This window comes from Chiloscyllium plagiosum, chromosome 19 (assembly GCF_004010195.1).
Source record: "Chiloscyllium plagiosum isolate BGI_BamShark_2017 chromosome 19, ASM401019v2, whole genome shotgun sequence".
NCBI lineage: Eukaryota > Metazoa > Chordata > Chondrichthyes > Orectolobiformes > Hemiscylliidae > Chiloscyllium > Chiloscyllium plagiosum.
The window spans coordinates 34,249,141-34,274,091 of record NC_057728.1 but is presented as its reverse complement, the minus strand read 5'-3'; the positions used below and the strand labels follow the sequence as shown (position 1 = coordinate 34,274,091).

At 41.7% G+C, this 24,951-nt stretch overlaps 2 long non-coding RNA genes across 2 annotated transcripts in view; one reads left to right on the top strand and one right to left on the bottom strand.

Annotated features, from left to right (window-relative positions):
- The window catches only part of LOC122559673, a 58,432-nt gene extending 45,639 nt beyond the window's left edge, over positions 1 to 12,793 (bottom strand). Inside the window, exon 1 of the long non-coding RNA XR_006314497.1 lies at positions 12,713 to 12,793. This is a non-coding gene — a long non-coding RNA (uncharacterized LOC122559673). The remainder of the gene's footprint in view (positions 1 to 12,712) is intronic.
- A 6,345-nt stretch (positions 12,794 to 19,138) lies between these two features.
- LOC122559674 lies at positions 19,139 to 24,182 on the top strand. The gene is made up of 2 exons (XR_006314498.1): positions 19,139 to 19,686; positions 22,089 to 24,182. It is a non-coding gene; the product is annotated as an uncharacterized LOC122559674 (long non-coding RNA).
- The last annotated feature ends 769 nt before the right edge of the window (positions 24,183 to 24,951 follow it).

Sequence of the window (24,951 nt, the reverse complement as noted above, 5' to 3'; positions counted from 1 at the left end):
TCTCAGTCCCATCCCTCGAACTCAGCACCACCTTCCTAACCTGCAATCTTCTTCCTGACCTCTCCGCCCCCACCCCCCACTCTGGCCTATCACCCTCACCTTATCACCCTCACCTTAACCTCCTTCCACCTATCACATTTCCAACGCTCCTCTCCCAAGTCCCTCCTCCCTACCTTTTATCTTTGTGTGCTTGGCACACTTGCCTCATTCCTGAGGAAGGGCTCAGGCCCGAAACGTCGATTCTCCTGCTCCTTGGATGCTGTCTGACCTGCTGCGCTTTTCCAGCAACACATTTTCAGCACTGTTTCTCCTTGGGGCTCACATCAGAATCCAAAACAGTCTCTACCTCCATTCCCTGTCTCTCGATGAAAAACATAACTCTCCACCTTTCTAAAATAAAGCAAGAATTGCAGATGCTGGAAGTCTGAAGCAAAAACAGAAATTGCTGGTTAGAGGAAGATAGTATCATTCAAAAATGTCAAAGGAACCTGACATAGACAGTGATTAGGATAGTTAATCGTGGTCACCTCTGTTACTCCGAATTCTTGTATTTGCCTGGACGGTTGCAGCTCTGCCAACACTTAAGAAGCTTGACACCATCCAGGACAAAGCAGCCCACATCCACAAGTATCCACTCCATCTACCACTGAGACTCAGTAGCAGCAGTGTATACGTTTTATAAGATACACTGCAGAAATTCATCAAATATCTTTAGACTTCACCTTCCAAACTCACGATCGCATCTATCGAGAAGGACAAGGGCAGCAGCTACATGGGAGCATCACCACTTGAAAATTCCCCTCCAAGCCACTCGCCATCCTGACTTGGAAATATATCTCCGTTCCTTCACTGTCGCTGGGTCAAAATTCTGGAATGTCTTTGTGCGTCAACACACAGTTGGCGGGGGGGGGGTTCAGCATTTCAAGAAGTGGCTCACCATCGCCTTTTAAGAGCAACCAGGGGCAGGGAATAAATGCTGGTCAGCCATCAACATCCGTGTCCCACAAGTGAAAAGAATGGGTTACTCAAAATAGAGGCACCCTCCGAAGATCTTTTATCCCTTCATGAATACGAAGAAACCATAGCAACTGACTATCTGGAAAGTCAGCCTTATGAGGGGAAGGGATATTTCCTGAAAGGTTGGCTCGCACAGTTTTCTGCCAACAGTTCACCTCCATCCCCCACTATGGTGCAACCTCAAGGGAGGCCCACATCAGCAGAATGGCCTTAATAGACCTTTCAGTGGCCTAATTGTTTCTTCAGTCCAAACTGCTTCAAGGTGAACAGGAAGCAGACACATAAGTGTGTGTGTAAGCTGGTAGTGGGAAACTGCTAGTCCACCCACCACCAGCTCAACCAAATGGAATTATAACTCAACCTCTTGCTTTCACATTGGAAACCTGCAAACAGTCTAACCTCAGACGTGAGAGTCAGATTAGTAATTAAACTTTTAAAGGTGCCAAAAGCAAAGGATCCTTTGCTTTTGTTCTTTCTGATGCTATTGTAAGTCATGGAAGTAAGGCTCACTCTTTCATTATTCTTGTTATCGGTATCATGTTGAAAGGTAACAGCTGCATGGTGTTAAATTGCAGCAATGACACATCAGCTGAGCGATGCCACAAACAGCTGAACTACAAAGCATATTACTTGAGCAAAGTTCTGCATTAATAACTTTCAAAGAGATTACTGTATCTGGGAAAGTTAAAAATAATATTATTCAGCTGGTTGATTGATGCAGTCTAATACCTGATAAAATCATGCGTACCACTTAAAATGCAAAAACAATAGAACAGATATGAAATTGTCAAAGCATATTATCATGCTTAGATGAGAGTGCCACATTTGCAGAGGATGCCTGATCAGTTGGCCACAAAGTAGGCACCAAATCTGTACTTCTCATTAATTAAATTAAAATATTTGTGCTGCAATTGGGCAATTAGCTGTTCTCCTTATCCTTATATTACTATCATTTAAAGGAAGTCTGCACATTCTAAACATTAGGCTCCTCACAAAGGCAGCCACAGTAGATGCAGCAAGGGGCTGCATGTACTTGGGAGGTAAGACACAAACAAAATACACTGCTTACCCTCCACAAACTCACTTAACAAAAGTAGTAAATAAAGCAGTATTAACGAAAGTGCCTAAAAACCTTTTCAAAACAATTAACCCGCAGAGAAAATTTCTGAAAATACCACAGTTGAATGACAATTCCCACAAATCATTTGTTGAGTGAATTCAGTACACTTCATGTGAGTTCAAGCACCAGTTTAATAGAAGGGCCCTAGCTCAGGACTCAAATTTAAATTATCCCTGGGCTTGCTCCAAGTAACCACTCAATACCTATTGAGCCCCCAGACTGAAATGGCTTTGTAAGTATTTTCAATGAGGTATTTCAGTGCGCTGTTGTAATAGATTTGAACACTCACATTGAAGACCCCGAAAACATGTGAGATACATTTGGCAACTTCCTCCCCAATATGTTGGCTTAAATCAATCATGTCCAAGAACATGCCACATAGCACTTTCAAAAATTGTTCTGGTCAATAAAATAAGAATATTTTATATAATAAGGATATAATAAGGATGCTGTGGATCTGAAATAAAAACAGAAAGTGCTGAAGAAACTCAGCAGGCCTGGCAGCATCGGTGGAGGGAGAAGCAGAGTAAAATTTTGAGTCCTTCTCAAAACTGCTTTAATCAATAATTGATTAACTATGGCTCTATTCTTTATTCTTCATTGCATTGATGGTTTCCCACATCAGGCCATAAATGCTGTTCCATTATAAATACAACTTAGTGACTTTAATAAACCTACAGCAGGTGTGCCCTTGCTTTCAGTTATGACACTACAGAAATCTGAAAGCAGGGTCAATGTATGTTACGATAAAATTGTGCTCTGTGATTGAATTCAGGTATTGGTGGGAGAGAAAATTTCTTCACATCAAAATTAAATTGAAAGTAACATTTAACTCAACCAATTCACTTTCTTCCAAGTTGAATGTTTTTAATGTTACAGTCCAATATAAAATCATATAAATGCACTGAGATCCTAAGCAGTAACATGCTGCCTGATGTTCTACATCATCAATGAGAACCAGAGCAATGCAAACATTGGGATGAATGTTACACTGACCACTATTGAATTTGCTTCAAATCACACAAGTCCTATCTTTTGTAGATATATTGAAGCTGATAAAAAATTTCAGAAACTTGTGAAGCAACTTGGAATCTATAGAAGCCATTTTAGATAATGATGACATGAATAGGTTATATTTCTAAGAAACATTCCAAGGAAGATTTTTTTTTCCTCTATATTCTTACAGGATGTGTTGATTTAATTTTATCTTTAATGGGAAAACTGTTAAGGACTTAAAGTTCAGTGAACAGGCAGAAAAACCACCAAGAGATGTTCTCAGATGATCTCCTTTAAGGAATGTGAGAAACAGGTTGCTTGCTTACTCCAGAGTTGCACTATCTCTATTATAACGATGTGCATTGAAAACTGTGTTCTGCTGGCACAGAAGCGATACTGCAATGACATGGTTAAATACCACCTCGCCCTTTACCCTCTACCACCAAGAAGGCCAAAGGTTACACGTTTAGGAGAATACATCATGTCCAAGTTTATGAGCCTGAAGAAGGGCTCTTGCCCGAAATGTCGATTCTCCTGCTCCTTGGATGCTGCCTGACCTGCTGCGCTTTTCCAGCAACACATTTTCAGCTCTGATCTCCAGCATCTGCAGTCCTCACTTTCTCCTCCAAGTTTATTTCAAGTCAGACACCATCCTGGTTTGGACATATGTTACTGTTTCTTCAAAATCCTCTGCTAAAACTACTGTTCTTTCTCAGTTAAGTGGAGGTGCCAGTGTTAGACTGGGGTGCTCAAAACCACAAGTCACACTGCACCAGGTTATAATCCAACAGGTTTATTTGATATCACAAGCTTTTGGAGTGCTGCTCCTTCATCAGGTGAAATGATGAAGGAGCTGTGCTTCAAAACTTGTGATTTTAAATAAACCTGTTGGATTATAACCTGATATTGTGCATCTTCTGACTTTGTTCTTTATCAGGATCAACAGCAATTGAAAAAGTCCCACTGCTGCATCTGAAGAATAACACATGCATTTATGTAATCCTGATTTTTAAAATTTATTCATGGAAAGTGGCATTTCTGGAGAAAGTGCTGGTGATCTCTTTTCTTGAACTGCAGCAGTCTTTGTGTAGGGACACTTACAATATTTTTCTGAGGGGCATTCAGTATTTTGAACCAGCAACAGTGGAGCAGTGGTGATATACTGATGACTTGTAATGGTAATGTTTCTCCTCCAGTACTTTCAGGGTTACTTCACTGTTTTCATTGAGCTAATCGTGATGCTTATGAGAAAAGGGGCAAAGGACATCTGCAGCAAGGAAACACATTGGATCCCTGAAAACTGCTAGCTTTTATTAATACAGTGAGTGTTCATTTTTGCTGTACGTCATCAATTCTCTAATTACTCTGATATTCCTTCATTACTTCTTGTTTGAGCCTTGAGACAATGAGTTGCACGTGGACATTTGTGCCTGGGGACATCTAGAGAGATAGACCCTTACGGTTAGCTTCACAATGATAATATGGTGGTCAGTCCAGCAGTCAGGGCTATGTATGTCCTTTGTTACTTGCACATCCTGTCTATCCCTCTGCCTGATTATGACATATTTGCTTAAACTCCAATACTCAGTATAGGACATGAAAAATGTCTTGCTCTGACTGAGAAAGCAGAAAACAGTTGATAATTAAGAACTTTTGCTTTGTGCACACCCTCCGCAAGAGGAGACCATTCTAAATTGTCCATAGTGTGAGGTGCATTAGTCAGGGGTAAATATGGGGAATGGATCTGGGTGGGTTACTCTTTGGAGGGTCGGTGTGGACCTGTTGGGCTGAAGGGCCTGTTTCCATACTGGAGGGAATCTAATCTAAAAATCAACCCAAATATTTTCTCATGATCCATTCCCACACTTATTGATCTGTATCAATGTTTTCATTGAAGTCACAAACAATGATTTGCTTGTCTGAATTTGACACAGTAACAATCAGGGAATGTAGATTATCATAGGAATTATCCTTGACTCTACCTTGGATGGACATGGTTGGAGAATACATACTGATGAGAGATGCTTGCCTGCTACTGTGTAAGGGGAGTTTTGCACCATCAAAAAAAATTAACATCCTTGGGAAAGTGAGCCAACTTATTGATGACATGGTGCATGACAGCAAAGCATATGTCAAGTTAGTGCTTTTCTTCTTTCTCACAGTCACTCGAAAAGACTGTGTAATCTGCAAAAATTTCATTGAGTTGACTAACATCAGGCAGATGATTTGTACTGAGGGTGGCAATCTGAACATTGTGGCCAGACTTCTACGAACAAAAGCAGGTCTTTTCTCAGGTCTGCCAGCTGTGATGTTGTCCATGAGATTGTGCGTGCTTCAAGGGTGACTAGTGTCACCTTGTTTTTTTTGAGACTGACTTGCTTGATTCTGCTGCCTCCACCCTGCTGAGGCAATGTCTGGAGCAGCTTTTCTCGCACCTTCCTCTTACTGGCAAGGTGAGCAATGTGGTCCTGAATTGGGCTGCTCTGTCACTCAATGGGCTGAAGAGTTTCACTTCTATTCCATCCCAGTGAACAATGGACCTTTGGCCTATGTGCAAATTTGTAGCGACAGCTCCCACTGAATCCATGCCTGCTGCTATGCTGCTCATGCATTATCACAGGATTTGTGACAGATAGACAATAAGTTCAAAATGACATGAGTTGTGCACTAATTGGATGATAGTAATGGAGAGAGTCATGCACACTCACACTGACCTATCTTGGTGCAGTGGCAATGAGGGTCTAGATAAGTGAAGAGAAATCCAGTTGCAGTGGGTGACTAAGACATCTTCTGTGTCTTGTCGAACTTTGCACATTTCACAATGTGCTGCTACCCCAACTTCAAGACCATTGGACCTTGAATTAGATTCACCCAGCTTACTGAAATCAGTCTCCATATGCCAGGGCAACAAACCCTTCAAGATGCTGAGGGTAGAATACACTAGTGACTGTCCTAGCCTGGTTTGGCATGCTCAAAGTGCTTTACAGGACTGCTGCATAATAAATACTTGGAGCCACAGCAGAGTTCAGCTGAAGATCAAGTATAATACATAATGTGAAGGATACTTTATACCTCATGCCTGATCATCTACTGCATAAACATAGCAAAAATAAGAAAGACTCAAGAAAGATCTTGCAACAGAAAATTCATTAATGATTGGTCCTCCACAAAATTCATTCATTCTCACTTTGGATTTCACTGACTCAGAAGATCCTGATTGCAAAGATGTTCATTATGTTTAATGATAATTGTTTTTTCTCTCTTGACATGAATTGTTTTCATCTCAGAGTCACAGAGTCATAGAGATGTACAGGAAGGAAACAGACCCTATGGTCCAACTCTTCCATGCCGACCAGATATCCCAACTCAATCTAATCCCACCTGCCAGTACCCGGCCCATATCCCTCCAAACACTTCCTATTCATATACCTATCCAAATGCATTTTAAATGTTACAATTGTACCAGCCTCCTCCACTTCCTCTGGCAGCCCATTCCATACACGCACCACCCTCTGCATGAAAAAGTTGCCCCTTAGGTCTCTTTTATATCCTCTCACCCTAAACCTATTCCCTCTAGTTCCGGACTCCCCCACCACAGGAAAGAGACTTTGGCTATTTATCCTATCCATCCCCCTCATGATTTTATAAACCTCTGTAAAGTTACCCCTCAGCCTCCAATGCTCCAAGGAAAACAGCCCCAGTCTGTTCAGCCTCTCCCTATAGCTCAAATCCACCAATCCTGGCAACATTCTTGTAAATCTTTTCTGAACCCTTTCAAATTTCACAACATCCTTCCAATAGGAAGGAGACCAGAATCACACGTAATATTCCAAAAGTGGTCTAACCTGTACAACCGCAACATGACCTACCAACTCCTGTACTCAATACTCTGACCAATAAAGGAAAGCATACCAAAAGCCTTCTTCACTATCCTATCTACCCGCGACTTCACTTTCAAGGAGCTATGAACCTGCACTCCAAGGTCTTTGTTCAGCAACACTCCCTTGGACTTTACCAATAAGTGTATAAGTTCTGCTAAGATTTGCTCTCCAAAATGCAGTACCTCGCTCCTCAGCACATTGGCCCATCTGACCTAGATCCTGTTGTAATCCGAGGTAACCTTCTTTGCTGTCAACTCCACCTACAATTTTGGTGTCATCTGAAAACTTACTAACTATATCTCTTAAGCTCACATCCAAATCATTTATATAAATGACGAAAAGTAGTGGACCCAGCACCGATCCTTGTGGCACTCCATGGTCACAGGCCTCCAGTCTGAAAAACAACCCTTCACCACCACCCTCTATCTTCTACCCTTGAGCCCATGTATTCCATGAGATCTAACCTTGCTAACCAGTCTCCTATGAAGTCCATAGAGATCACGTCGACCACTCTGCCCTCATCAATCCTCTTTGCTACTTCTTCAAAAAGTTCAATCAAGTTTGTGAGACATGATTTCCCACGCACAAAGCCATGTTGACTATCCCTATTCAGTCCTTGCCTTTCCAAACACATGTACATCCTGTCCCTCAGGATTCCTTCCAACATCTTGCCCACCACCGAGGTCTAGCTCACAGATCTCTCATTCCCTGGCTTGTTCTTACCACATTTCTTAAATAGTGGCAACACATTAGCCAACCTCCAGTCTTCTGCCACCTCACCTATGACTATCGATGATAGAAATATCTCAGCAAGGGGCCCAGCAATTACTTCCCTGGCTTCCCCCAGAGTTCCAGGGTACACCTGATGAGGTCCTGGGGATTTATCCACTTTTATGCATTTCAAGACATCCAGCACTTCTTTCTCTGTAATATGGACATTTTTCAAGATGGCACCATCTATTTCCCTACATTCTATATCTTCCATGTCCTTTTCCACTGTAAACACTGATGCAAAATACTCGTTTAGTATCTCCTCCATCTCCTGCGGCTCCACACAAAGCCGAAGTCCAATAATTAGGACTATAAAACAGCAGGCTTTTCTTGCTTATTTTACAATCTCAGGCTCCTCTTTTGTCAGTAAGTCAGCACAGAATATAGAAGGTCTCTTTATGCTTTTATTATATCTCTGATCATTAAAACTGTAACAGAGCAGGTTTTCCTTTGTCTAATCTCTTATCTCTCAAATGGTCATTTAAAATATGAAGATTCTGAAATCTAGCTCAAATTGAGAGCAATTATGTCCAGTGATAATAATCAAATGAGCCAGCAGAGGGTGCAGTCCAATTTCTGTAACTGCCATCTACTGTAATGTTGACTAGTAAGTCACATACTGGATGTGAAAGATCACATGAAACTTACAAGTACAGAGGTTCTGCAGCTCCAATTGAATCAACATATGGAGATTTAAAAACAATAGCAGAAAATAAGTTGGAGTTCTCAAAATTAAGCAAAGTGTGTGTGTGTGTCGGGGGGGGGGGGGGTTAGGGGCGGGTGCAGGGGTAGGGGCGGGTGCAGGGGTAGGGGACAGGCACAGTGGCTCAGTAGTTAGCACTGCTGCCTCACAGTACCAGAGACCCAGGTTCAATTCCAGCCCCAGGTGACTTTCTGTGTGGAGTTTGTACATTCTCCCCATGTCTGCGTGGGTTTCCTCTACAGTCCAAAGATGTGCTGGTCATGTGGATTGGCCATAGTGTTGGGTGTGTTCATCAGAGGGAAATGGGTCTGGGCGGGTTACTCTTCGGAGAATCAGTGTGGACTTGTTGGGCCGAAGGGCCTGTATTCACATTGTAGGGAATCTAATCTATTACTTTCCCAAACGTTTTCTGTGACCCACAGCTTACTGTTTAGAAATAAAGAAAATAATGTCACTTCCATTACAAAGGAACAACTGTCCGTTGGATCAATTCCCAAAAGTGGAATCAGGACACGTGACATTCAATTATAAAAAGACTTACTGTAAAATGTTATAGTTCAATGAATAGTTCTGTATACCAGGATCTACTCCATATTTAAAATATCCTTTGAGTTTCGACGGAAATGCATCATGTACAAATGTCCTTCCTAGCTTACCATAGTCACATGATAAAAGAAGGGAATAATCAGGAAAACCACAATTCCGACAGAATGAATCAAAGACATGTATCGCTGAAAGAACCTGGAAATTTGAGAGTATGCATGACGTAGAGGATCTAAGTAAAGCTCTGAAGAGATGTTGTTAATCCATCCCAATCATCGAAGGAATTCTGTCATAACTTGCAGAGACAAAAGTCTTCATTATCCTCGATATGAAGAATTGTTACTGACAAGTGAAGCTGGATGAAAGCAGCAGCTTCAAACCATATGTTGGATGCCCTTCAGGAGATACAGCTGCTGTTTGGCATTTTCACTGGTACAGAACAGGATCAACACAGACAACATGAAATAGCTTATAATCCTCCTGGAGTGGAAACAATAGTGGATGATCTGCTAGTTTATGGCTATGGAAGCACAAATGAAAGAAGCCATTGCTGACCGTGGCTGCTCAACAGAGATTGTGAGGTGAATTTGAAGCTCAACAAGAAAAATTACAATTAAAGATGCTCAAACTTAAGTATCTGGGTCATGTACTGGCCAACAAATGGTCTTTGTCAAAATCCTGAAGAGGCGAACCGTGTAACAGTGATGCAAAGACCAACAAATGTAAAAACAGTGTACTGATTTGTTGGATTTGTCAACTATTTGATAACATTCTTGTCCAATTTGCAGTTCAAGTGTGAGCCATTATGCCAACTCACTGCCAAGTATGTGCAGTGATATTGGGGCACAGAACAAGAAGCAGCATTCACTAAAATCAAACAACTCATGGCAATAATGCCAGTGCTGAGGTATTATATCTTCAAAGATGAAGTGAACCTGGAATGCGAGACAGGACTTGAGGCACAGTCAATCAATTATACTTGCATCTAGGGTGCTAACACAAACAGGAAGGTATTATGCCCGGATCAATAAAAAATACCTAGCTATTGTCTTTGGTGGTGAACATTTTCATCAGTAATTATTCAGAAGAGAAAAGGGGACAGTCAAGTCTGGCTACAAACCAATTCAAAGCATTTTCCTCAAGCTGCTACTATCTGCTGCAAAGTGTCAGCAAAGAACGTTAGTCCCATTACAATGTGACACACAAAGGAAACAAATGCATATTGCAGAGACACTGTTGAGAGCAGCCCTCCCAATGAAAAAAGTGGAGATTGCTACACAGAATGTAAAGTATTCCCGATTCAATGTGAAACAGCAGTTTGTCATGCTCTGGAAGTCATCTACCCAATAGAGTCACTGAAAAAAAACAGAAGTGCCTTGTTCAAATCAAACAAATTACCCAACAAGAAGCAACTCTTCAAGAGTTCCAAAATATAGTGATAAAAGGCTGACCTGAGAGCAGTAAGGACACACCTATTGAAAGAAAAGTATTGCATGTGATGAATTGACAGCCTAAAGTTTTATGTTGTACAAAGGATATAGAGTCATTATCCCCAAGGGGTTGAGAGGAGAAATGTTAAAGCACATCCATACAAACTAGCAAGGAAGTGAGCTTGATCTGAAGAAGGCGAGATGTGCTGTTCTGGCCAACATGAGCGTTAAAGTCAAGGACCAGAACAGCCATTTCAGTGCCTATAATGAGAATGAAGCTGAGCAAGTTGGACACCCACCCTGATGAGACATGACATTCCAGACAGAGCTTTGATCAGGTTGTGAATCGGTCTCTTCAAACTCAGAGGAACTGATTAGCTTGTCAATGTAGACCACTAATCTGCTTCCTGGGAGGTGGACCAGTTGACCTCAATGGCCACCATTGAGATTGCTGAATGCCTAAAAGTGTTATGAACCCAGCCAGACCCCAACAAAACATTTCAAGAAGGTAGCGTAGACCCTAACTTTGCTAGTTGCTTTAAGCAGATGTAAGTTGGATGTTTCAGGAGTGATGCAGCTAGTCCAACCAATCAGTTTTAAACCAAACAGAATTTATTTACAGACTACCGATGAAACACAAGCAAAAGAAAACAGAATGTAGAGTAACAGCTATTTGAAAACCTGATCAATACAATATCCCCCACAATTTAATAAACAGCTGTTCCAATTTCCGGCAACATCTCATAAATACGCCCTCCAGCAAAAAGTTAATTTAAACACAGGTTCTCACATGAGAGATGTCAGAGAGCGAGAGCATTAGTCAGAAAACCTCTGTTGAATCAGGGAACTTATTTCCCCAGCAGCTTTTTTTGACCAGCAGCTTCAAACTCAGCCAAACTAGAAAAGAAATCTGAGCTGGGAGAACTGGCCACTCCCCTTTCATTGTACAACTGTTTTCTTTTAAACCCTAAAGGCCTCCTCTGATTATTGACTTCGGCAGTATCTGTTCACCATTATTAAAGTAGACAGTTCAGACAATCGGCACCTCTGCCTTTACAACCTCTCTTGGAAGAAAGATGACAACATAACCTTGCTAAAAGAGCAGAATCATCACAAAAAGCACACTTCAGCTGTTAGTGTTCACAACATTGTCATGAGTAACAATGTCCCTTTGTTCACAAGTTTATTTTCATTAAATCAGTGATTTGCAGATTCAGTGTACCAGTTGAAACTGGAGATAATTCAAGTGATTCTGCAGCCACTGTTTTTCCAGGACAAACTGAACAGAAGTTAAGTCATTTGGCCAAAGTGCAGTATAAAATTAAGCTAGAATCTTAAGCTACGTATGTGTCTCAGCCAGGAAGGACAGAATTAGAATGCTTCAGATTCAGGAAAGTTCAGAAGTATTGCTGATTTAATTTTGAGAAATGAAATAGAGCAAATAATTAACAAAAAGTCAGAGAAATAATTGGCAAAGTAATAACCACATGTGGTTAAATAGAATGTACGAATAGAAAAAGACAGTAAGGATCAAACATCAGTTTTGAAAGAGGCAAAGTTCAATGAGATTAAAGGATGTTTGGATTAAATTAACCAGGCATAAAATTAATCAGTCCGAATTCTTCAACATGAGATGAGTAGGGTACAAATTGAACACATTCTCATCTGGTGAAAAGATGATGCCTTGGAATATGGGGTTCCAGAGAATACAAATTAAAGCTAAGCTGAAGGTTAAAAGGAAAGCTTATGGTAAAGGCCTCAGAGATTAATTATGATCACTGAAGAGGGAAGGTGAAATGGAAGATGAGAAGCACGAAAAGTTAATGTGTTCGAGTAGGTTTATTGAACAATTGTTGAAGCAAACAGTTGGAAAGAAATTGATTCTGAAAAAAATAGCAGAATTAAAGGTAGATAAATTATGCATCATTATGGAGATTAAATTTGAAAATAAACCAGAAAGCATGTCACAGAGTTAAGAATGCGAGACTGGATAGAGCAAAAATTAGAGACAAAAAAAGAGATATGGCAAATTAAAGAGACGAAAAAGGGGGCACAATTTTAAATTTCCTTTAAGTAGACAATTTGTGGGCAGAGATTGAACAATCACTAATGAATAAAATGATACATAGATAAAATCTTAATTAAATGAAAGGTCATTGACAAGATTCATGTCCACAGGAAAATCAGCAGGAAGCTTGTGTCGAACATTTCCCTTAAGTCTAATAATATTTTGTCAGAATCAGGCACTTACCAGGGTAGCAACTGCTCTTCTGTTGAATTAAGCCCCAAGCAGGGTGGAAATCCTGCTCCCACGGCCTCCCATCCAGTCAGAGACTGACAGCTTTCCATTATCAGCAGCTCCACTGGAAGCAATGGCTTGTGTCAGTACTACACTGGGGCCTTCACCAGGGGTTGTGAATTGGTCCCTGTTGAGTGTAATATGGCCTAGGGAGGGAGTGAAAGCGAGGGAGGCACCAATAGGGTGGTGAGAAGGGGTGTACAGCAACTAAGAAAGGGGGTGGTTCTCTCTTCCCAATAATGGGATTTGCTGCTTAGATATTCCACATGCTGACAAGTGCAAACAAAACTCCAGTTCTAGAACTCTGAAGTGGTGTGTAATCTTTATGTTCTTAATTTTTGTTTTTTGTCCAGCTGTGATTCAAGACTGTTCAAGAGAAAAAATGAAAAGCTTAATAGTCACCTCTGCACACATCGATAAGTATCTAACAGCAGTGAAGGTGGTTTAGCTGTTGAAAGCTTAACTGCTCCTGGGACTTCCTTCAATTATATTTCAATAGAAATGCTGCAGTGCAGGTTAGGCTAAAATTAACACAATTATTTTACCTTCGCTGTTGCTGGAATATTCTTAATTGAGTTAGATGCAGTTTGCTTTGCTGACAACATCCAAATTAGGATAATTAAGTCGTAAAGTCTGATTGGTTTTTCAGGGACTGACAGAGGTAGCAGACACGCATAGATCTGGTAGAGGACAGGATACCTGGTATTGTGATAAAGAATAAAATTTTGTAGTTAAATGCAGAATAGCCTCAGGGTGGACTTCGTTGTTAGCAATTGGGTTGCTGAGTTTTTATCTGAGGCAGTTTTGTTTTTGAATTCCCATCCTTACCATTTATTGTTCCACAGTCGCAGCAAGAAAAATGTAACAAGTTGAGGTGAGACTCTGGCAAATTTTTCCAAGTTTCGCATGCCATGAGCAATTTATTCAAAACTTAGGCATCCAAAAGTTTTTCATTTTATGGTGCCTCCCTCCCCTTCACTCCCTCCCTAGGCCACATTACACTCAACAGGGACCAATTCACAACCCCTGGTGAAGGCCCCAGTGTAGTACTGACATAAGCCATTGCTTCCAGTGGAGCTGCTGATAATGGAAAGCTGTCAGTCTCTGACTGGATGGGAGGTCGTGGGAGCAGGATTTCCACCTTGCTTGGGGCTTAATTCAACAGAAGAGCAGTTGCTACCCTGGTACAGTGTCGCATCCAGACAATTATCATCATATGGTTCCCCCATGCAAAGACATATTTTTCTTTTTTGGCATTTTCAGACAGGTGTTCAAATCATGTTTAGGTTCATATATTGCTGCAGTTAGTTTATGTACTGTGAATACAGTAGTAGGGAAACAAAGAACAAAATCTAGCTAGATACAATGCACCATTCTTAAAAATACTGCACTGGTTTGGCACTACACAAGCAGTTAAATCTCCACTAAACAAATATGATTGAGGTAATTTCCATTTGTGGAAAATGGACCATTTATGTATGATGGTGATTTGAAAATGTTAAAATGTTAATTCTACTTACAATCTTTCCTCTTCCTCAACAGAATGCAACGATCGAAGAAGTTGCTTCTTCACTGCTTGAAAGGATTCTGTTTGCTGACTTTATTTGAGTGACTACACTTCAAAAGTACATCATTGGCAGTGAAGTGCTTTGGGATCTCACCTGAGGACTTATATAAATACACAAGATAATGCACTTGTCAGTTACAATAACTCATTGGGTTCCATGATACATCTACTGTACTTACTTATTCCCCCCTTTAGAATTAGTTTAACAGTCCAGGTTAAGTGTAGGATTAAATGTCAACTCTCGTGAGCTATTTGCCTTTATTTTTGTGAGGTCAGCTCATTTGCATCACTATTTATAGCTGTTTGCGTAGTTTTGGCCTTGTAAAGGTGACTGGCTAATGCAGAGGAATTGCAAACTCATACTTTCCCTGAAAACTAAAGTGAAATGGTCACATTTATAGCTTACTTGTATCAAGCCCTACACAAATTTACCAATTTTACATTACATTGCATCTGAAATAGACATCAGAAAGACACAGATTCCAGGTCCATCACATAGTTGAAAGCATTGACATGCTCATATATTTCAAGGTTATTATACTGAAGTCATTGAACTAAAACTTAGTTACATAATGCTGGTTAATCACTGGCAGCAATGTCACCCTACTGATTGGTTTCACTCAGTTAATACTTCAAGGTTACTGACCTGTTTGCAACACCACTAGCCAACACAGAAATCAAGAGACCCAAGGAATTATGTCAACTAGTCCTCAAAATTCATCTATACACTCACTGTAAACTGGCAGCATTGATCATACTGTTCACCTCAGCAGATACCAATGTCAACATCCCCTCATCAGAGGTAGTCCTCTGGTTGTCCTGGGAGAGGGAATGGAGGGAATTACCAGAAGCGGCTGATCAGAATTTTTGTGGAATCTGAGGATCACTAAACAAAGCTAAACTCATACAAACTTTCATCTGAGACAGACTTTCCATAAAAGTGTATAGAAAAGGGAAAAAAAGACATCAGTGATGAGAGGAGATCAGTTCAGTCCTCCTGCCATGCTTTTTAGTGTATGCAGCCTGTTAAAACGTGCACTGGGTTTTGCTGGAGTAGTGAATTTATAGCCTGACCTATTAGTGAGACTTAGAACATAGAACAATACAGTGCAGAACAGGCCCTTCTCAGAACTATTCTCAGCTCGTCCCCCTACACTATCCCAAAATCATCCATGTGCTTATCTAAGGATTATTTAAATCTCCCTAATGTGGCTGAGTTGACTACCTTAGCAGGTACGGTATTCTATGCCCTTACCACTCTCTGTGTAAAGAACCTGCCTCTGACATCTGTCTTAAATCTATCACCCCTCAATTTGTAGTTATGCCCTCTCGTACAAGCTGACGTCATCATCCTAGGGAAAAGTTTTTCTCTGGCTACCCTATCTAATCCTCTGATCATCTTGTATATCTCTATCAAATCCCCCTTTAGCTTTCTTCTTTCCAATGAGAACAGACCCAAGTCTCTCAGCCTTTCCTCATAAAACCTTCCCTCCAGACCAGGCAACATCCTGGTAAATCTCCTCTGCACCTTTTCCAATCTTCCACATCCTTTCTGTAATGGGATGACCACAATCTTCCACATCCTTTCTGTAATGGGATGACCAGAACTGTACACAATATTCCAAGTGTGGCCATACCAGCGTTTGTATAGTTGCAGCATGATATTGTGGTTCCGGAACTCAATCCCTCTACCAATGAAACCTAACACACCGTATGCACTATCCACCTGGGTGGCAACTTTCAGGGATCCATGCACATGGATTCCAAGATCCCTCTGCACACCCACACTACCAATAATCTTTCCATTGACCCAGTACTTTGCCTTCCTGTTATTCTTCCCAAAGTGTATCACCTCACATTTAGCTGCATTGAACTCCATTTGCCACCTCTCAGCCCAATTTTGCAGTTTATCCAAGTCCCCCTGCAACCTGTAACATTCTTCCAAACTTCTATTACTTCACCAACTTTAGTGTCATCTGCAAATTTACTAATCCATCCACCTATACCTGCGTTTAGGTCGTTTATAAAATTGACAAACAGCAGCAGTCCCAAAACAGATCCTTGTGGCCACACCACTAGTAACTGGACTCCAGACTGAATATTTTCCATCAATCATCACTCACGGCCTTCTTCCAGACAGCCAGTTTCTAATCCAAACTGCTAGATCACCCTCAATTCCATGCCTCTGCATTTTCTCTTTGGTAGAAAAATAAGGAAGACAGACTGTTAACTGAATGGCAATGAATTGAGGGAGGGGATTGTCCAAGGAGACCTGGGTGTCCTTGTACAACAGTCACTGAAAGTAAGTGTAGCAGACAATGAAGAAGACAACTGGTATATTGGCCCCTGTAGTGTTAGACAGAAGTTGGAAAAGGCTTAGTTGAGACCAAGCCCAGAGTGGGTTTGAATGGGTTTTTGGTTTCCTTATCTGAGGAAGGATGTTCTGACTGTGGAGGGAGTGCAATGACCGTTTACCAGACTGATTTTTGAGAGGGCAGGACTATGTATGAAGAGAGGGCTGCAGATGCTGGAGAGGAGAGTCAAAATTAAACTGGTGCTGGAAAAGCACAGCAGGTCAGGTAGCATCTGAGGAGCAGGAAAATGGCATTTCAGGCAGAAGCCCTTCATCAGGAATGAGGCTGGAAGCCTCGGGTGTAAAGAGATAAATGGGAGGGGTATGGAACTAGGGAGAAGGTAGTTGAGAGTGCAATAGATGGATGGAGGAAGGGGTAAAGGTGATAGAGTCTTAGAGTCATAGAGATGTACAGCATGGAAACCGACACGACAGTCCAACCTGTCCATGCCGACCAGTTATCCCAACCCAATCTAGTCCCACCTGCCAGCACTTGACCCATATCCCTCCAAACCCTTCCTATTCATATACCCATCCAGATGCCTTTTAAATGTTGCAATTGTACCAGCCTCCACCACTTCCTCTGGCAGCTTATTCCATACATGTACCACCCTCTGCATGAAAAGGTTGCCCCACAGGTCTCATTTATACCTTTCCCCTCTCACCCTAAACTCCCCCACCCCAGGGAAAAGATTTTGTCTATTTACCCTACCCATGTCCCTCATAATTTTGTAAACCTCTATAAGGTCACCCCTCAACTTCTGAAGCTCCAGGGAAAACAGCCCCAGCTTGTTCAGCCTGTCCCTATAGCTCAAATCCTCCAACCCTGGCAACATCCTTGTAAATCTTTTCTGATCCCTTTCAAGTTTCACAACATCCTTCTGATATTTATCTGAATTTATTGCATTTATCTGAATTAAACTCCATCTGCCACTTCTCAACGGTCGGAGAGGAGGGTGGAGCAGATAGGTAGGAAGGAAGATTGACAGGTGGGACAGATCATTAGGATGGCGCTGAGCTGGAAGTTTGAAACTGGGGTAAGGTGGGGTGAGGGGAAATGAGAAAACTGGTGAAGTCCACATTGATGCCCTGGGTTGAAGGGTTCCGAGGCGGAAGATGAGGCGTTCTTCTTCCAAGCGTCAGGTGGTGGTCCCGTGGCCAAACATTTCAACTCCCCCTCCCACTCTGCCGAGGACATGCAGGTCCTGGGCCTCCTCCACCGCCACTCCCTCACCACTCAGGGTATGGGTCTCAGGGCTAAAATAATTGAAGTGTATGGTGAAAAAATAGAAACAGACGCTGAGCTGGATTAATCAGTCATGATCATATTGAATGCATAGCAGGTACAAAGGGCCGAATAGCCTACTCCCTCCACTATTTTCTATGTCTTCATGTTTTAAATGCCTTGTGGCCACCTTTTGGTTAAGGAGGATGAGCCTAAACAGAAGGAAACCACACTAAAAAGTTGTGAATGACATGTACCTTTCTGACTTGTCTTTGTACACCTCAAAATGGAGCTCAAGTATGACCTATACATTAGTTTTCAAATATTACTGTTTTCTTTTAACTGTGTTTTCTTTTTATAGTTACGTCTTGTTGTTATAGCACATTTTTTCTTTCCTGGGTGAACTTACCTGATTCAAATTATCCCCTTTTCCTTTTTTTCTCTAATCTGCTTTTTCCATCATTCCTTAGACTTATCCTGGCTCCCAAAACTCAATCATTTCACCCAAAACCATAATGATTTTGTCCACCGGATAGTTTTGGCAGTATAGCCTTGACGGGCTGAAGGGCCTCTTCTGTACTGTCTGATTTTAGGATTCTATATTCGTTGAGTGACCATTTGTGTGCCCAGTTTGGTTCTTGGCTCGTCATGGCTGAAGATTCCAATCCACATATTATCATGTTGCTTTGGGAAATGGACGTCCTCATTTTATCCTATGATTGTTTTTATTTCCAGCAGGTAACAGATCCTCCTGTCTTACCATATGGCCTTTGATGAATTCACCTAGCTTACCTTCAGTCTAATACCAGTGCCTTGTTTATTCAACTAACTGTGATTCATGTGTTGCACTATCATTGATTACTTCAGCTGCAGACACATTCCTTGATTTTGTGGGAGATTAGAAATGTAGTTTCTGCAGGTGGGGGAGGGGGTGTTGTGGAGGGAGGGAAAGGAGAACATTATACAAACGGTCGCGGAATTCTTGTAGCATGTAGCAAGTAGCATACTTAAGGCTAAGACTTTAATGAATATAGAGGGTCTTTTAAAGAAAATAATTTAAAGCTAGGAAATAACTATGAAGGGTTGTAGCTAACTACAAAAAGAAGCAGCAGGGGCATTTCACAATAAAGCTTATAGTATGATAAGAGAAACTGGATAAAAGAACAAGCTGTAACGAACAAGGAACAAAGAATGCAGACATACAAGGACAGCAGGATGGCCAGATAAGAAAATAACTAGAGAAAAAAACAAGTGAGGTAATTAGCTTATGATAGGATGGGAAAAGGGAGGCGTGATTCCGCAACTTGCGAACTGAATAAGAATGCTCACATGTTTTGTTTTCGCGCACATTTCTGCTTGATTGCAGAAGCGTCAGGTACTTGCAAGGCTGTAATAAATTGTTCTTGTTTCCAAGGCTTTGTCTCAGGCTGATTTCTGAGTGAGTTCTGTTTCTCACACTTGGGGACTCATCCGGGATCCAAAACTCCGACCGCTCGACACTCTTGGGACGACGGAGGAGGTGTACCTTGCCGATTTCGGTGATCTCCGACTCCCTTGCTTGTTGTTCGCGGTTTGGGCGAGTACCATCCGGACTGGGAGACCCTGGAAACAAGGCGGGCAGACGCGGCGGGTTCGGTCAGGCAACTCTTGTGCACAAGACCCGGGTAGGGAAAGGTCTTAAAGGAAATATCCGGGCGACCGGGAGCAGCGGTATTTGCTGCAGGAATTGCCATGGGACAGGGCACACTGAAACGACCAGGTAACTCTGTGCACAGACCAAGGTAAGAAAAGAGACCTTTAAGTATTGCCTTGGTGGTCGGGACATACGAAAGTACGGGGAATTGGCGATATATAAAATAAAGCATATGTCAATGGAAAACAGCCCGTGTCAGAAGGGCTAGTAGCTGAAGGGCTACTGAGGGTGCACTTCGTAACTAACTTATGGCCAGACGTCCAGAAAAATATTCAAAAGCTAGAGGAGTTGTTGTGGGAAGCTCAAAGTGTCTGTGAGACACGGTGTCTGTATGTGTACGTGTGAGAGAGAGAGAGAGAAAAGAGCTGTACAGCTAGTAGAAAGTTTAACCCTTTGTGATTCGGTTTGAATGCACATTTGTTTGTTGGTGATTAAATGTTTGTGCTTTGTTCCCTGGAGCTTGAGGTCTGGGACTATTTTGAATCTGATTTCTACTATGGAAATGTTAACATGATTTCTTTAAAGGTTAAGGATTTTACAGATTATGAAATAAAATGTTAACTCCTGTTCTTTTTACAGGTCATGACTGCCTTACTATCAGTTTCTAACTAATCTCTTTTATCCTTACATTAAAGTGATTTATGGAGAACGGTTGAAGTCTCAAAAAAAAAGCATATAATTAGTCAGATTAATCGGACGAGTAAGGTGTCTAGTCAGGACCCTGAAGGGGCTGTGGAAGAAGGTGACACCAGACCTCTTTAAGATTAATTAAATTAGCAACAATGGGAGGCACGGGGAGTTGCCTGGGTAACGATCGATCTGTAAATAACGTTAAAGGGGAATATATTCCGCCCGACAGTCCTTTGGGGAAAATGTTGGGTAATTGGGAACACAACTCCCGGACGCGGGAGAAAGTTAAGGCTATAATGATAAACTATTGTTGTTTCGTTTGGACTAGAGAAAGTATTAAGGCCCCTGGTATTTTTTGGCCCAAATATGGGTCCGATGAGGATTGGCTGTCAATCGAAAAGAACCGTACAGTCAAAAAGAGTCCGATTATGCGGCTTGTTGGATAGGGAGCGCAGGAGTAAAATTATGTCCCATGAATACGGAGGAATCAGGGAAAGAACAGAAAAAGAATGAACAAGGGAAGCCACAATGGGATCCCTTAACGTGTTTGCCGCCCCCATATACTACTTCCCAGAACGAGCCTACAGCTCCCGAAGTAGAACCGAGTCCAGACACAGAAAGGGGAATGGACTCTGAACTAAAAGATGCAGAACCTGGGGGGGGGCAGAGTCACTCGAGCCACCACACGTAAAGGAGGGGCAGAGATAGGGTCTTTAAAAAGGAAATGAAAAGTTTAATAGAGGATCCGGTTGGACTAGCCGAACAATTAGATCAATTCCTATGGCCTAAGTTATATACCTGGGGAGAACTGATGGCAATTTTAGGAACGTTATTTTCAGGGGAAGAACGAGGTATGATTAGGAGAGCGGCTTTATAGGAATGGGAAGAGAAGCACCCAGTTGGGGAAGAAGGGGCCCCAGCAGAACAGAAATTCCCAAATGTTGACCCTCATTGGGAAAATAATGACAGAGAAGATAGGGAGTCAATGCGAGATCTACGAGAAATGGTAATATTAGGAATTAAAGAGGCGTCACCTAGATCATAAAATTTTGTTAAAGCCTTTGAAGTACGACAAGAGAAGGATGAAACCCCTTCTGCATTTCTTAAAAGGCTCAAGGCGGCCACAAGGAAGTATTCGGGAATGGATCCCGATAATCCGATAGCACAGGGACTCTTAAAGGTCCAGTTTGTAACTAAATCATGGCCGGACATACAAAAGAAATTAGATGGATGGAGTGAAAGACAGATGGAAGAACTGTTATGTGAGGCACAGAATGTGTGTGTGAAAAGGCAAGACGAGATGAAGAAACAGAAAGCCAAAATGATGGTGGAGGCAGTAGAAGAAATAACAAAAAGGAGAATGGGATCAAGGGATAACAGGAAGGGTAGGGAAGGACACGAAAGACAAGAGTCAGATACCGGGAAAGGAGGCAACAGACAGGGTGTTACCATTGCAGGAAAGTGGGGCATTTTAAACGGGAATGCCCGGAATTAGCACGAGAAAGGGAAGCTGTTTCCCTAATGACCTTAGATGAAGATTAGGGGAGTTAGGGGTTCCTTCCTCCTGAGACCCACTGGGAACCCTTGATAAATCTAAAGGTGGGACCTGAAGGGGAGGAGGCAGTATTTTTGGTGGACACGGGAGCGGCACGGTCATCCCTAAGTTTTAGACCTACCGGCGTTAAATTAACTAACAAGAATCTCAGGGTTTCTGGAGTAAAAGGCGAAGAATTCTTTTGAGCCAACCCTAATTAGAGGAAATGATGAGGAAGTGACAGGACAATTACCAACTGTAGAGTTCAATGATAAGTTTTTAAAGAACTATATTGTGGCACTCGGCTCTTCTTTGTCTGTCCTTAGGAAGAAAGGTCTGTTGACCCAGACACCTCCACTTGAGTTCGCAGTACATCGGATACGACTGGGTGATTGGATCCTGATAAAGACCTGGAAAGATACCAAACTGCACCCAAGCTGGGAGGGACCGTTCCTAACCCTCCTGACTACTGAAACAGCCATCCGAACTGCTGAAAAAGGGTGGAGTCATCACACTCGTGTTAAGGGCCCGGTGGACACTCCTTCCTCTCCAGCAGCGGGCAAGCACATCCTTTAGACAAGCCTCTGAAAATCAAGCTGAGCAAAAAGAATGGACTGAGATAAGAGACTATTAAGTATTGATTAAAAAACTGTATCCCAAAACTTTGCGGGGTGGTTCCCTCAGCCAGCCCCGAAAACTCTGGGTGCTATCAATGGCCTTAGAGTTTCCCCACTGAAAGGAGCAGTAAATACCACTTGTTTCTGTAATCAGAATGATACTACACCCTTCCGATTAGGAAATTCATCTTGTGTCTACACCAGCCAAGCTACTCCCACAACCGTTCCCCAAGTATTGAATAGGACATATTGGGTGGGTAGCTTAAAGGCCTACCCATTTATTCCCGGTGAGAAGTATGTTTGGAGTGGCGGATGTAAAGGGAATGGGTGCTGGGACCATCCAGTTCAGACACTACCTCAAAACCAGAAAGGTTGGAGTGGCTGCTGCTACCTTGCCTATATAATTCCGCACTTGAGGCTGTTAAAGAGAGCCCCAAAAATACCTTGGAATAAACAGGGAGGAAGGCAAGTAACCCAGAAAGTAACCGAAAGAGATCGCCTCCTCTGGACTTTGATACCTATGTATGGGACTGCTTGAGCAGAAGTAGAAATACAAAAGTTGGCGGCTTCCCTGGAAGAGTTGGCCAACAATACTGCTGATGCGTTGGCCGAAACCCAATCCCAAGTAGCAGCCATAACGACCGATATGATTGCCACTAGGCTAATGACCCTTCAGTACAGGATGGCTCTAGATTAGATTCTGGCAGAGAAGGGTGGTACCTGTGCACTAATTGGAGAAGAATTTTGTACGTACATACCTGAGGTCTCCTCTAACATCACTGATATCTCCAAACATGTGCAAGACAAAATCGCCAAGATAAGGGAGGCCAGTAATTTGCATCCTGAATCAATCCACCAGGTTTCTTCTAATCCCAAAAGTTAAGCTTCCTATGTAGTGAGTCGTACATTCACCTACTAAGCTGTTATGTCAATGTTTGGTTTGGTACCAGTTATCAGGCCCCTGGGATCCGAGCTACAGGTCTAATTGTTGTGGTGAAAATAAACACCCACGAATCTGGAGGATCAGCTAAGCAAAGATTTTATTCAAGCGTATGCAAGGAGAAGGTCTCAGTCACCCAAAAGCCTCATTCGTCAAACTAAAATTTCCAGCATTCAAACTCCTGTAATATAGTTTCCCAACATCACATTCATTAGCCATTTGGCTTCACATGATGACATAGTTAACATTCCAGGACAGTGTGTTCTGCAAGCAACAAGCAGTGTAACCTAAAAGTTACTTTTCCCTACTGTTCTCCTACATTGTCTCACTTCATAAACTATGAAAAAATAAAATACTTTTTTTTTAAAAAACAAGCCCTTTTTAATACAATTCAGGGATAGGAGGAGAAAATATTAAAGATCTAATACAACATGGCAGAGTTTCCACCTTGGATTCAGCTCAAAATTGTGCTTGCTGTCTGAAGTTTCTTTGCTCATGTTTCTGCTTGAAAACATTTGCATATTGGCAAATTTAATTGTCTCTACAAATCTGGGCAATACTGCACAATTTAGAATGTCAATGTATTCTGTTTTTTTTTGTAGAAACTAATATTCTTCAACATATGTAGTTTGCTTAATTTATATGAGGTTTATTACTATAGTGTTCCCGTCCACTACCTGATTGTAAACAATGATATTAAGCAAAACTCTACAGAGGCATTTATTAATTTCACTGGGGTATAGCTGTCGATTTCCCGAGTGACAGATATTTTCCTGTATTTAAAAAAATTCTAAAACATGCTCATTTGTGAATAATGTTATGAATTTTCTTGAAGGCCAGTAAAAGGACAAGTGAAAAAAAAACTCTATGCTGATTAGTTTGATCTGTGATTGTGGTCATTTTTGTAGGTAGGCTTTGTTTTTAGTCATCCAATTCAAATTCAAGATAGTCTTCCAGATCAGTCTGTCAAGGGACCACTTAGGGAGGATAACCTATTTGAGATTAAACTTTGAGCAATGAGACAGTATTAATTCGCAATAATTAATCTGGAGTCAGAGATCACATCCCTTCCTGGAGCCAGGGTCAAATTCCTTAACCCAAGGAATTAGGTATTGGATTCCCACAGGACTCAACTTCCTGATCTTCCTCTCTCATAATGTATTTCAGAACAACCATTATGAGAAAGAAACTTTATGGTGAGCCATACAATTCCTTTAACAGATCGAAAACAGAGATGGAGACACTGAAGGATCAGAGACAAAGATGCTAGTGTTGGTAGAATTAGAGACAAAGAGAAAGATTCACTGGACAATCAGATACAGAAGAACCCAAGCTAAATAACAACAGGAAAATGATGTTAATTTTGTAAACCTACTTTGGTGAAGCGCTTGTGTTTGGTGCGGTAGTTAATCCAGTGAATTTGATACTGTGGCTGACAGTTGCTAATTAGATATTGCAAACTTTATTACAAGATGAAGACAGTAAGTATACTGAACATAGAACATAGAACATAGAACAATACAGCACAGAACAGGCCCTTCGGCCTACAATGTTGTGCCGAACATTTGTCCTAGCTTAAGCACCTATCCATGTACCTATCCAATTGCTGCTTACCTAACACTACGGGCAATT